Source organism: Rousettus aegyptiacus, unplaced genomic scaffold (genome assembly GCF_014176215.1).
Source record: "Rousettus aegyptiacus isolate mRouAeg1 unplaced genomic scaffold, mRouAeg1.p scaffold_m13_p_3, whole genome shotgun sequence".
Lineage (NCBI taxonomy): Eukaryota > Metazoa > Chordata > Mammalia > Chiroptera > Pteropodidae > Rousettus > Rousettus aegyptiacus.
This window is the reverse complement of record NW_023416306.1, coordinates 66889981-66902560: the sequence shown is the minus strand read 5'-3', so window position 1 is coordinate 66902560 and position 12580 is coordinate 66889981. Positions and strand designations below refer to the sequence as shown.

Below are 12580 nucleotides of genomic sequence, written 5' to 3'. Positions count from 1 at the left end.
CATCTCAGAGGAGTTTGGAAGCACAGATATGATTATTCCCTCATCAGACCATGATAAGAAACACGGTAACCAAATCACCTAAGGTTAAAATGACTATGTATGTTCTAAACTTCTAAAATCTCCCTGGTGGACACGGAGCATTATAGAATAGGAGAAAACGTCTGACATGACTATTTGAGATGCTGAACTTATATGAGCTCAGCTGATCACACTCCCTGGGAAGTAGAAAGTTTACCTGGGTGAGAGTCATGTGCTACTGGGAAAACTGGTTACATTTTTCTTTTTTCCAGGGAGGAAAATAGCAACCTGCCACTTTCAGAAACACTGCCTATTTATGTGCATCATGGAAATTTCCTCTTCTTGCATAATAAAGGCAACCTAATTGCACACGTCTTAAAAAAAAAAAAAAAAAAAAACCTCCTATTACTATGACTGTTCAGTATTATTGGGAATCTTGATGGTTTTAGAAAACATGTCAGAAAAAAAAGCACAAACCTATTTCTGGAAGGAACTAGTGCATTACCTGCTACCAAGGTAATGGTAGGCCCCTGCTGTATTAAGTGTAATTCTTTAGGGATTCCCCCCATGATAGTTCTACCTCCACTTGTGCCCTATTTCAAATCATAAACCTATTTGGTGTTTTTTTCTCATCTTGCTAGGTCAGTTCCCTCACCTGTCTTCAAAATTCAGCCCAAATTCTGCTGTCTCTTGGATTTCAGTAATTTGTTCAACTGCCTGTTTTTGAATATGCACTATGGGGCAGAGACTGTGCCAAACTCTGGGGATAAAGTAATACAGAAAGACATCCAGCCCCTGTTCTCATGGTTTTTACAGACTCTGAGGCTCATTCATATTAAGCCAATAACAACACAAATAAATAGTTATAGACTGGGACAGGTGCTATGAGGAAGCCTATCTTCTGAGAGAATATAGTAGGGCCATCTGATCTAATTTGGAATTCTTCTCTGACCTGGGTATTATAAAGTGTATGCTCTTCATACTATAAATGACTATGTACAAACTCAAACTGAATTTAAACAAAGTGACAGAATATGAAAGATCCTTCTGGAGTCAGAAATCAGTTAATTGATTTAGTCCATGACCGAAATGGCAAAATTATTCAATGTAATTGCTTTTCAGATTCAAGTGTGTATATTTTACCAACATAGTTGAAGGGTAAATGCCCTAAGTGACTCATCTGCTAAGTGTCAGAACTTAGGTTACAAAGTGGCTTAGATTTATCCAGAAGACATGTCCCGTGGTAACTCATTATTTTGAAGCTAAAATCGATCTGGTTCAATGAACTTTTATTGAGCATATACTATGTGTACACTACTGTGCTGTAATTTGTGAGGGAGATAAAAATGAATCAGAAGTTCCCATCTTTACAGAACCAATAGTCTGTTCTCTATTAACAAATGTGTTAAATTTAAACCATACACTTTATTCTGTCTTGTATTTTAAAGTGTATTAAACAGCACAAAGGGTTCAAGGGCCTATGATAGGAAGTGGGTAATTACTATTAAAGAGGATTAGGTAAATACTTCCCTTTTTAAAAGACAATGGACTGTATCAAAAAGCTAGGTTAATAGAGAGCTAATGAACCCAGCTTCCCAAGATAGATATCATACATGTTTCTATTATACTAAAGGCTAATTCAGTTATTTTACTGTCTTTAAAAATAAAATATGTTAACATTGGGTTAAGTTATCCATTCAGTGTGTTCGAATTCACCTTTTTTTTTTCAGATGGATCATTTTAAATAATACTTTGAAACCAGCAGCATTTGCATATCCTCATTGTTCGTATATAACAGTGTTCAAAAGAGATCGACACTTGGTCTTAAACAAAATGACTAGTTTTCATGTACTTACATCTCTCCATGGACACTCTCTTGGTTTACCCTGACAAAGACACTAGGTAGCAACATGGGCAAATGTTGCCCATGCAAAGTAGTCAGAAGAGAAAACAAAATTACATGACACATCATGGTTTCAACTCTTTTAAAAATATGTAAGTATATAAACAGATTGGTGGGAACATGGACAAATGGAAACAGTATAATACAGAGATGAGAAAGATTTTTTCATTTGAAATTTTTATTAGTGGTTCTTAACAGTAGAAAAATAAATGAATTGGTAAAATTAGAAAATCTGTTTCTGCTTTCTCAGTTGTAGTGCTTTCTAATTTAGAAACACTTGCTAATGGATGAATTTTGTAAGAATGGGTGTGCCATTGTCTTAAATGTGGATAGAAATTTGAATCTAAGTTGCTGTCAAAGATTAGGAAATCATAGTGAGTGTCTCTCTAGTAAGTGATCTAAACACACACACACATGCAAATATATACAAGTTGAAACAAACTGAAGTATGAAAGAAGGAAAAAGGATGGACAAAAGAATGGGAAGGGAGAATTTATGTCTGTTGAGTGCTGACTGTATGAGTTCAAGGTAGACAAAAAATAATACTGGCACCTAAAGCTGCTCACACTCATAAATGAGTGCTCCCAGGACTCATTTATCTGTGTTCATGGGACATTCCCGTTGGTGGCGCTCACATTGTAGCTTTCAGTCTGATCAATGAGGCAAGCTGTGCCCTAATTCGGTTCTGTATCTTGTGACACGACAAACGCACCCTCCCCAAATGTACCAAAGTTTTGCTATAGGGAAACCAACAGGTTTTCATAAATTTGATAGTCAAATGATGTTCTAAATTTTAATTTTTAATCCACAGTGATTACAGGACAGCAATTTTTCCTCACATATCTGTATAGCTTCCAATCTATTAAGGTTTTTATAACTTCTATGATGTTCTGAGAAAACCAATTCCATGTGATAAGAGGTTGTAAACATTCTGTTTGTACCCCTGACTCTTTTTTTTTTTTTTACTAGACTGTAAACCTCTTGTAGACAAGATTCAGTTTCTCCTTGGTTTGAATTTACAGACATTAGTAATATAAAAAGATCCACTTGTCCATTCCTTTTTCTTCCTGTCTTGCACTTCCTCTTCTCTACTAGATACTTTCTCTGCTTTAAATAATTCTTTTCTGAATGGTCCTGCTATTTTCCTATATAAAATACCTCCAGAAGAGTTACAATAAGATAAGAAAAGCTTTCAATTGGAGCAAGGGAATCCTAAGTTTTAGTCATGTGTCTGCCACTAAGTAACAATGTATGTGACTCGGGCGGGATATTTCATAACCATTCTGGGCCTTGGTTTTCTTATCTGTGAATTGAGATGAAAAAAAAAACAATTCAGCTGTAAAGTTCTTCCTGCTCTGCTGTTCTGTCTTTGTAATCATCTCTAAGATATCCTCTGACTTATAAATTCTACAAGGCTTTGGCTCTGTTAGATCAGCTGCTGTTTAAGACTGCTCAGTGGAGCCCTGGGGGCTGTGCAGAGGTGCCTTGCGGGGTAGTGCAGTGCAGGGAGCAAGGGGCAAGGGGAACTGAGCAGACTGCTTCAATCAGAACAGCTCCCTTTGATCTATTTTAGATATTGGTCTTCCTGAATAAGATTTCTTTTGAAGAAAGGTTTCTGTATTAGAAAGGTTTCTACGTTTCTATGATTCTTTTAAAGAAGTTTTGAAAATCTCTATACTAGATTAAGAAACTTCTTTTAAAATTGTGTAAAGCTATATTGATGGTGATTATGGCTCCTAAACAGATAATGTCTAGAATTAAGAAAGATTGAATTGCTATGTAACAGTCAGTCTAAAATACTTTAAAAAGTAATTTGCAATTGTCTCAAAATGAATATCACCTTTAGGCACTGTTGAACTGCGAACTGAGCTGACATGCCAGGAGGCTAGTCAGGTGGGAATATGTTTTATATTAATTTTAGGTATGCACAGAACACTGACTTCCAACTGAGAGTCTGGATAAAGTCTCTACCAGGCTATAGTGAAGAATAATTATGAGAATAGATAGCAGTCGTTTTCTTTTATGTGCACTTTCTTGGCAAATGAAAAAGACCTGTCAACTTTATGGCAGCTTCCCTACTTTTTAAGATGCTACTAGTCTAAAATTCCAAAAAAGTCAGAACTATCACTCTGTAGCACTTGGCAAAGTATTAGGTATTCAAGTGGTGCTCAATAAGTGGTGCTCTGATGAAACAGGAATAGGGTGTCGAGAATGCAGAGGTTGTATTCTAGTAAACGAAGTTAGACATTCGATAAGCACAGAACCACCTAAAAGTCTTCTAATGAAAGAATGTTCCACAATGTCTTTATTTAATAATTCAATCAAAGCCCATTGATTCAAATTTTAAAATATTATAATGAAGGAGCCAGAACTAAAATAATACCCAATCTCCCTTATTTTTTTCCTCTCTTCTGTTAAGTCCATTAAAACTCCTGCTTGGCCCCAAAATGTGTTAAGTCTGTTTTGTGAAGCCTGACCAGTAAAGCTAACCGTCCTTTATAATGTTGTTTTGGTTAAAGTTAGAAAAAATGACTTACAATTTGATTTCAGAACAGTGCCATTTTGTAATTTGCGAGCTGTTCCTACCCCTCATATTTTAGTGTGATCTCCTCCATAGCACTTCTTCAGTGAATGTCTGGTATTCATGTTCTCTATCACTCATGTCTGGTGTTTTCATTGAGCTTATCCTGTCAAGTATATCAAATCAATATCACAGAGGTTTTAGAAAACAATGCAGTTCCCTCAAATCTCATTTCAAGTACTGTAACAATTATTTGACACCAGGTATAGAGGATCTAATACTGAGCGAGAGAATTTTGTCATTTAAAATACATTTTGCCCTCTAACTATTTACATAAAATGTCCATTATATCTATGTTAAATAACATGTGTTTGAAAGTTTCCAAGAGAGCTCTCTCTCCTGAGCTCTAACATTCCTTTGGACAGTCTGTCTTTTATTGGACTTTGAGATAACAGTTATCATATACTTCTCTAGTGTTTCAGAGGAAGACTTACAGCAGGGCATCCCCGGAGTCTGAATGGTAATCTCTGACAAAAAAAAAAAAACATCAGCAGACACAAGTCGCCCACCATAAATATATTGCCTCCAGGACAAAAAGCCCAATGAGTATCCATCATATCGGGTCTGTCACACCCCTACATAGGAATTCATGCAGATGTGTGTACATGCACACATACATATATACGTACACTCTCACGATTAGACACCGATTAAGTGGAAGGGTTTGTGAAGTCAGTGTCAGTCAGCTGGCTGGTTGCACCTACACACAAAGTATAATTGCTTTCTCTTTTTCACTACAGTCATCCAGGCACTCCATTACAGTTTGCATAGTTTATGCTTTCTGATTATGGCCTTCCTAAACCATTTTGGTTTCTCCATCTTGGTTTTGTTTTATTTTTTGTTTGTTTGTTTTTGTTTGATTTTCAGTGCACTAACCTGGAATCCGAGGTCCAAGGCCCAGTGTGTCTTTCTTTCTCTACGTACATTTGGGTGTGGACTCTGGACCTTTTGACTCTTGATTCTGCATTTCTGAGTGTGCCTGAATTCTCTACCCTGACAAGAATTTAATCAGCACAAAAAGTAAGAGGGGACTCTGAGCTGACTCTCCAATCTGCACATCTTACTAGAATCTGAGGTACCTAGGTACATTTCTACCTACCATGATCTTCTCAGCTTAATGTATTTTCTATTTATCTGGCATAACCCACCCAAAACATAGGGACTTAAAATAATTAATTCTTATTTCTCATACACTGGTAGGTATAGGCCACAGCTGAACAGTACTTATTTTAGACCTTGTGCACCTCATGCACTTAGCTGAGACTGGAGTCATCTGAACGCTTCCTCCTTAATACCTGGGCTGGAATATCCGGAACAGCTCAGGGGTGGTTAGACACCTCTACCTGAAGCATCTTCATGTGGCTAGCTTGGGCCTCCCCACAGCACAGTGGTGGAACAGCAGTTGGGCTTCTTACATGGCAGTTGGTTTCCTCAAAGTGGACATTTCAAAAGGCTCAAGTAGAAGTTAAAAAGCTTCCTATGACCTAGACTCAGAAATCACATGGCACTGCTTTCTATTCTGTTGGTTAAGGTAGCCATAGGCCAGCCCAGATTCAAGTGGCAAGAGGAGTGCACCTTTCCTTTCAAGGACAGAAAAAAAAGGTATCGATGAGTGTCACCTTGCAAACAAGCTATTACAGTGGGTATCAAGTAAAGTGTATTATAGAAAACTAACACATTATAATTTTTAGTAACTAAATCATAGACCGATGTCCACTTTGGAAAAAAATCTTATGTGATCTCATTTCCGAGAACCCATTTAGAATAAATACTTTGGAAGCCCACACATCTAAAGGGGTATCAGCTGCTCCACTAAACAGAGTTTGGGAATAAATGACTTACTTGGTTGCTGGAAAATGACTGCAGTAAAGTAGCATCCAACTTGCTTTAGAACCATTAGGTCTTACGGAAAAAACAGACTACTGGCTTATTGGTAACTTTCCAGCAAGGCAAACACATTTATTTTAGGAAAGATATCTTCATTCTGGTTAAACCTAAGATGGCTTAATTTCAGCCTGGTACACAGTGCAAAATCAAAAAAGCAAATTGCCTGGCAAATGGTAAGTACTCCATAAAAATTAGCTCTGAGTATTCAATTGAATAATAGCGAATCATAGTCTAAGCAAAACAGTAGTTAGCGATGCATTAGTAAAATAACTTACATTATAGGAGGGAGTCTGAGGTGCAACAAGGGGGAAAGGAACTGCCCAAGGTCACACAGCTTTTAGAAAGAGAGCCAGATCTGAGCTCATCTGGACTCAAATAATCTCACTTACTACAGAATCACATCTCAAAGTGCTTAATAACCTGGGAATTTTACCTCAAAATGAATGTCATTATATTTCAGCTGGAGTTTTGCTGAATTCTGCAGAGAACAGCTTGATCCTCAATTAATGAGCACTAGCATATCTTAGGTCTTTCACATCTGCCAGGTGGGTGCAAATGTGGATAATTAGCCCTGACCTTGAGTAGCCTATGTGGTTCACCCAGTTACAGATGTTGCAGAAAGTTGTCTGGGGCTTTGATTAAATTTGATATAAAACCAGCAAGAGCCATTATGTGTCAGATGTAACTGATGGTTTTGCAAAGAATCTTGCTGAATGTAAGGATGTGAATATTAAATTCCTCCTTGGAAGATTAAAGATTCAATTTGACATATCCCCACACAACAGGTTCTTTGAAATCTGTGTCAACTAAAACTGAGAACAATAGATATGTATATGTGTGTTGTGAGAGTATAAATCAATCTTTAAAAAAAAAATTAGCATTTGTTAAGCTTTTTATATATTTTTAGCCCTATGCTAGGTACTAGGGGTAAGTAGTTAAAGATAGAATTACACCCCTATAAGGGTTTACAGTTAAGTATAATAATGAAGACTAGCATACATAAATATTTAGACACCAACAAATGATCGATTATTAACCTATGCTTAAAGAAGCAGGAGTTAAGAAAAGGAAAATAAATCTAGGGTTTATTGTTGATATGAAAGATTTCATGGAAGGAGAGTAGGTCGAGACAGACTTTTAATGACAAATAGGATTTGAATATGAAGAAGTCAGAGTCGATACTGGTATATTGTTCATGAGGAAACCAAGGATAATACCAAAATGTATCCACAATTTAGCCTAAAAAAACTATTGTTATCAAAATAAATAAGTGCTATTTCAGGATACATTTGAAGTAGCAAAGGGAAAAGAGGGAAAAATCACCAAATATAATGTATGATATTAGAATCCTAAATTCACCTGTACTTTAAACATTAATCCTATCTCCAGATAATTGAACAAATGTTAGCATCATCCATAAATTGAGCATATGTCAGTAAATTTTTTTATTAATTATAGTCAGTTGATGAATGCTTTTTATCCACCAAATTATTGATTGCACAGTTGGCTTTTCATCTGCTGACAACATATTCCAGTTAATACAAGGAAAAAGTAGTTTCCATTTTTCTTACGAGTGGCCTTTTTAGTGATGTTGAGATTGATCCACACATCAGCTTCATGTGCCTATAATAGGAAGTCCATCATCAGTTCGTTTTGTGCCTTCTATTATTTGGACAAGATCCATTTCAGAAAGTGATGCTTCATACAAGTCTCCATTTACTTAGTTAATGCTATTTCAACAAATTTTCAATTATTATGAAAGCTAAGTAGAAAGCAAAACAGGAAAACTAACCAGCCACATCTACCTATCAACTTCACTTTCTCATTGCCTTTCATTACCTCTCCGTATGCATATATAATATGTCTGCAGTAGTAATTCAACTTTATTCATTTTTACTCTACATTATATCATTAAACTCTTATCTAGTTGCTATATAAAATGCTATAATGACCAGTTTTCTGGCTGCATTGATCACTCTTATATTCTCCTCTAGTAAGGTTGTCTCGTCTCTACTATTATATTTGCTATATTATATAACTACTTTCTTTTTTTCTCTCTTTTTCCCTATCTACTAGACTATTTCACTAAGAGACAGTTTCCTTTGTCTCTGCTATAACAATTTACCAGGGGATGACACAGAGATTCAACAAATAATTGAATAAATTAATGAAAATGCATACATTACTTCAAGTCACCTTAGCACAATTTATGTGGCTATTGTTTCCATAGCTGAGATTTAAGCTTTCCTATTTTTTTTTCACCTATCTATAGGTCCCCTTGAGATTAGTACTCAAATGTTAGAAAAATACAAAGAATTGGGACAGTAAATCGAGTACTAGCAGTAGTAGGTTAGGGCAAAGGACTGGAAGGAGGTTTTTAGTCAAAATTCATCAAACTGATGGTGAGTTCTTTGGGGCCATAGCCAACTCTGTTATCATTATCACTGCTGCAAGTAACTTGAAAGAAGCAGAAAAGTAACAAATCAATTTGAAAACCATTGATGGGAGTTTCACATAATCAGGGTGTGGGTTTAGCTAGAGATATCAGTGAAAATTAGTGTATGATTTTTATGACAACTGGAATCTTGTAGAAATTGAAAGGTAGGTGAAAGAAGATGGGGAACAGATATTTTTTAAAGATAGAAGACAGCTCAGCTGACTTGTGGCAGGCATTGAAATGCATGATATTTTAATATGACTGCCCCATTCTCTACAAAATAATGCAAATACCTATCAAGATTTCCTTTGAAATATAATAATATTTCTTGATTTTTGTCTTCAAAACTGATCTACTATCTCTAGGGGTTCCATGAGGTGGGAGAGAGAGCAAGCAGCAAAATCTGTCAAATGTGAAGTTATATAGGCCCTGCGTTTGCCTAATCAATACTTTAGTTGTGTTACCATATACTCAAATTTGTCTTCATGATGTCCGCTTCTCTCTTTCTGTCTGTATCCTTTTCATGGGCTTCTAACTCCAATGTTCTAAAAATAAGGTTTCTTTGACACCTGGCATCTGCCTGGCCTTCGGGGAACTGCGCTAATTATGGTTGCTGGTGAAGAAGAGTGTGAGTGAATCTCTGAACTATCTTTGTTTTAATTTATCATCTGAGCACAGCTCTTGAAGACTTATAGGGTAATCTTGAGGTCACCTAGTTTTTGCTTGCTCTAACATAAAAAGACCAAAGCCACAAGTGAATATCCTGCAGAGGAAAAAAATACCCTCTCTCTAGCTCTTTAGAAAAAGCTGTGACACATTCAATAACTCACCTTCTGTTTGTTTGTTTGTTTATCATGCTTATCCAAATTCCTTATGTAGCTGTGTGAGTACCTGAATATAAGTACTTCGAGAAAGAAAAACAGTTTAGAATAATCATTAGGGTTTGTATTACTTTTGTTGCTTTGTTGGCTCCTCTGTGTAGTCTGAGGTTTACCTGTGATAGGCCTGACCCACTCAATTAGTTGTATTTAGTAGGAACTAGGCTGCTTACACCATTCAACGTGACTCTTTACACAGTGGTCCTGAACTTCTATAGGCTTCTTCAATCAGAGCAAAATCAGCTCTCTATTTTTAGACACAGGAGGGAAAATGAAACAGAGTTAGTGTGTGATGCTTGTTTCCATGACACCCTAAATGTCTTATTCCTACAGGGAGCAAAGCATTTAATGCCTCTTCATCAGGATAATATAGAATATTAAAGTGGTCAAGGGCACAGACTCTGTCAGTCAGACCTGGGTTTTAATCCTGACTCTTCTACATCCTGGCCTGGTCAACTTTAACATGGAATGCTTTAACTCATCTATGAAATGGGACTATTATTATTCCTTCTCACAGTATTCTTATAAAGACTCAATAAATAGTAGTAAATAGTAAATGCTATTTATGAACTTTTTATAAATGCCCTTACTTCCAATTCTTTTAATTGGCTAATATAGATACTGGAAATTTCAGTAGGTGAAGTCTCTGTTAAGGCAAAGAAAATAGGAAGATTGATGCCATTGGTGTGGTGTTTGCAGAGTAACTGAAGCCCAGTGACATTTATAAAATATACTCAATGTGCTGAAAAACATAGGCTATTGCATCTTTCCTCCATGTTTACATGAGAGCCATTGTATTTCCACTGTCACCTATTATGAATAAATGTTAACTAGTCAGATAATAATAGAGGCAAAGGGATGCTAAATGTAATTCCTGCCTTCAAAGAATGCTCCTTCTGTTAGATTGAATCATGTCAAATTGCTATTTTTGTAGGTCTAAAATGGTAGAATATTAACAAATTTATAAGATTCAACTTAATTGGACAAATGATGTATATAATCATTAAGAGTGGAAGGAAGCACGTGCTGTTTGCTAAATGATGGTTATTGACTATTCATTTAGAGAAGAACTACTCAATACATGCTGGAGCTTTGGGTTAGATTTATAGGAAAATGAGGCTTGATTGAGTCCCGTAAAGATATGATCCTTCTAATTTCTCCTCTATTCTATTTCTAACAACAAAAAAGCAAAAGTTTACAGGGAAAACAATAGATTTAAAGTCATAAAACCTGGGTTTAAATCCTAGCTCCACCACTTTATTGTATGAACTTAGTCAAGTGATTTTACCTATCTGGATCTCTTTCCTCGTCTGGCCTAAATGAGAAAAATGTCAGTCTTGTTAGGGTGAAAACTAAATGATACAGTGTGTAAGAAAGTGTGCAGTACAGTGTCCAACCCATAGTTATCTGTATCCTTTTGTTCTGGTCATGGGTCTTTGGTGTCAACTGCACATGATGATGGCAAATGTTGAATAGATGATGATGATGCTGGCCTTCTGGAATGACCTCATATCTGCCTGAAGTATTTCATCCCCCAGCACTCTTTCCAAGGCTATAGTTTGAGCAACAGATAATATTCACATATAAACCAGGGGGTGTCCTACACATCATGCCACTTCTCTCATGGCTGAATGATATTTTTGGCGTTCAAAGTAAACAATTTCAAAACAAATATTTTTTTTCTTTTATTATAACAGTGATCTAGAGCTATTTACCTCAGTCATTTGGGGCATAGTACTTACAAAGCTGTAGTTGAAAGTTTAATCCATACTTAAACCAATTAGTTTTTAAAAAGGGAACCTGTTCCCTGACTATAGACATATTTTGCCCCCTTAAATATTTATCATTCAGATTCAAAACTAAAAACTACTTATTAAGAAGATCTGGTATGACAGAAATTTGCCTCACTGTAAAAGTCATCTCACTTGATCTTCATAAATGCCCTTTCAGGTGGCTTTTTGAACTCCATTTTCCGGAGTAAGAGACTGAGATGTAGAAAGGTTAATAATTACCCCTGGCTCACAAAACAAGTTGATCATAAGCCAAATTGAGTAGAAACAGAGGAATTACTACTGCCCATTTGCATCCCATAGAAAATAGCCTCAAGGGCAGGTCTTCCTGACTCTGAATTAAGAAAATGATCTACAGGGAGTCCTTATTCTCTTAGCTGGTGGGAGAGCATTTTTAAAAAAGCAGCATACATTTTCTGCCTTTGCCCACATCTCATCGTCTTCTGGACCCTTTCACTATAGTTTTAAAAATCATGTCACATATTACCTTTAAAATATTGATTTTAAAATATAAGAGTACATCATTTGCAGAATAGTTTGGAATCTTTAAGACAAAGTGTTCAAACAGGAAGCTCTCCTTGCTGCTCCAGCCATGGTCTGCACCTCCCCTCCCTTCAAAGTTAGGCCTGCACTTTTCCTTTGTATTCTGTGCCAAGGTGGAGAAAACTTCAGCGTTTCCGGTCCATTAAAGTTTCTTAGTAAAACACTCCTAAACACTCCGGTTAAATTGTGCCTAAACACTCAATATAGAGCCTGAGTGTATTAAACTCACTTCTATAATGGCTGTGAATGGCTTACTTCCTCATGCTTCTGCCCACCTCTCTACCTGCTTGCTTGCATATGAGTTGTTGGTGCTGACTTCAAAAGTACTCTGCCCTTTTGTCCTGGTGTCTCTGTCTTTCTCTTCTCCTTTTCTTTTTTCCCTCCTTTCTCTCTCTCTCTCTCTCTCTCTCTCTCTCTCTCTCTCTCTCTCTCTCTCATTCTTTTTTTTTGGAAGATGTACTGAAGATATCATGTGGGGCAGAAAGGGTGTCACTAGATATCACACCAGATCACGGGCCATCTTCTATTGTCTTGCCCCTCTTT

General features: G+C 36.4%; 1 protein-coding gene across 20 annotated transcripts in view; it reads left to right on the top strand.

Annotated features, from left to right (window-relative positions):
- The window catches only part of LINGO2 (leucine rich repeat and Ig domain containing 2), a 1061594-nt gene that overhangs the window by 1009221 nt on the left and 39793 nt on the right, over positions 1-12580 (top strand). The window contains exon 8 of one of the 20 annotated variants that reach the window (XM_036217644.1): positions 5370-5577. The exons of the other annotated variants lie outside the window; for them this stretch is intronic. The gene's annotated coding sequence lies outside the window, so the exon portion shown is untranslated. The remainder of the gene's footprint in view (positions 1-5369; positions 5578-12580) is intronic. 20 annotated transcript variants of the gene reach the window in all.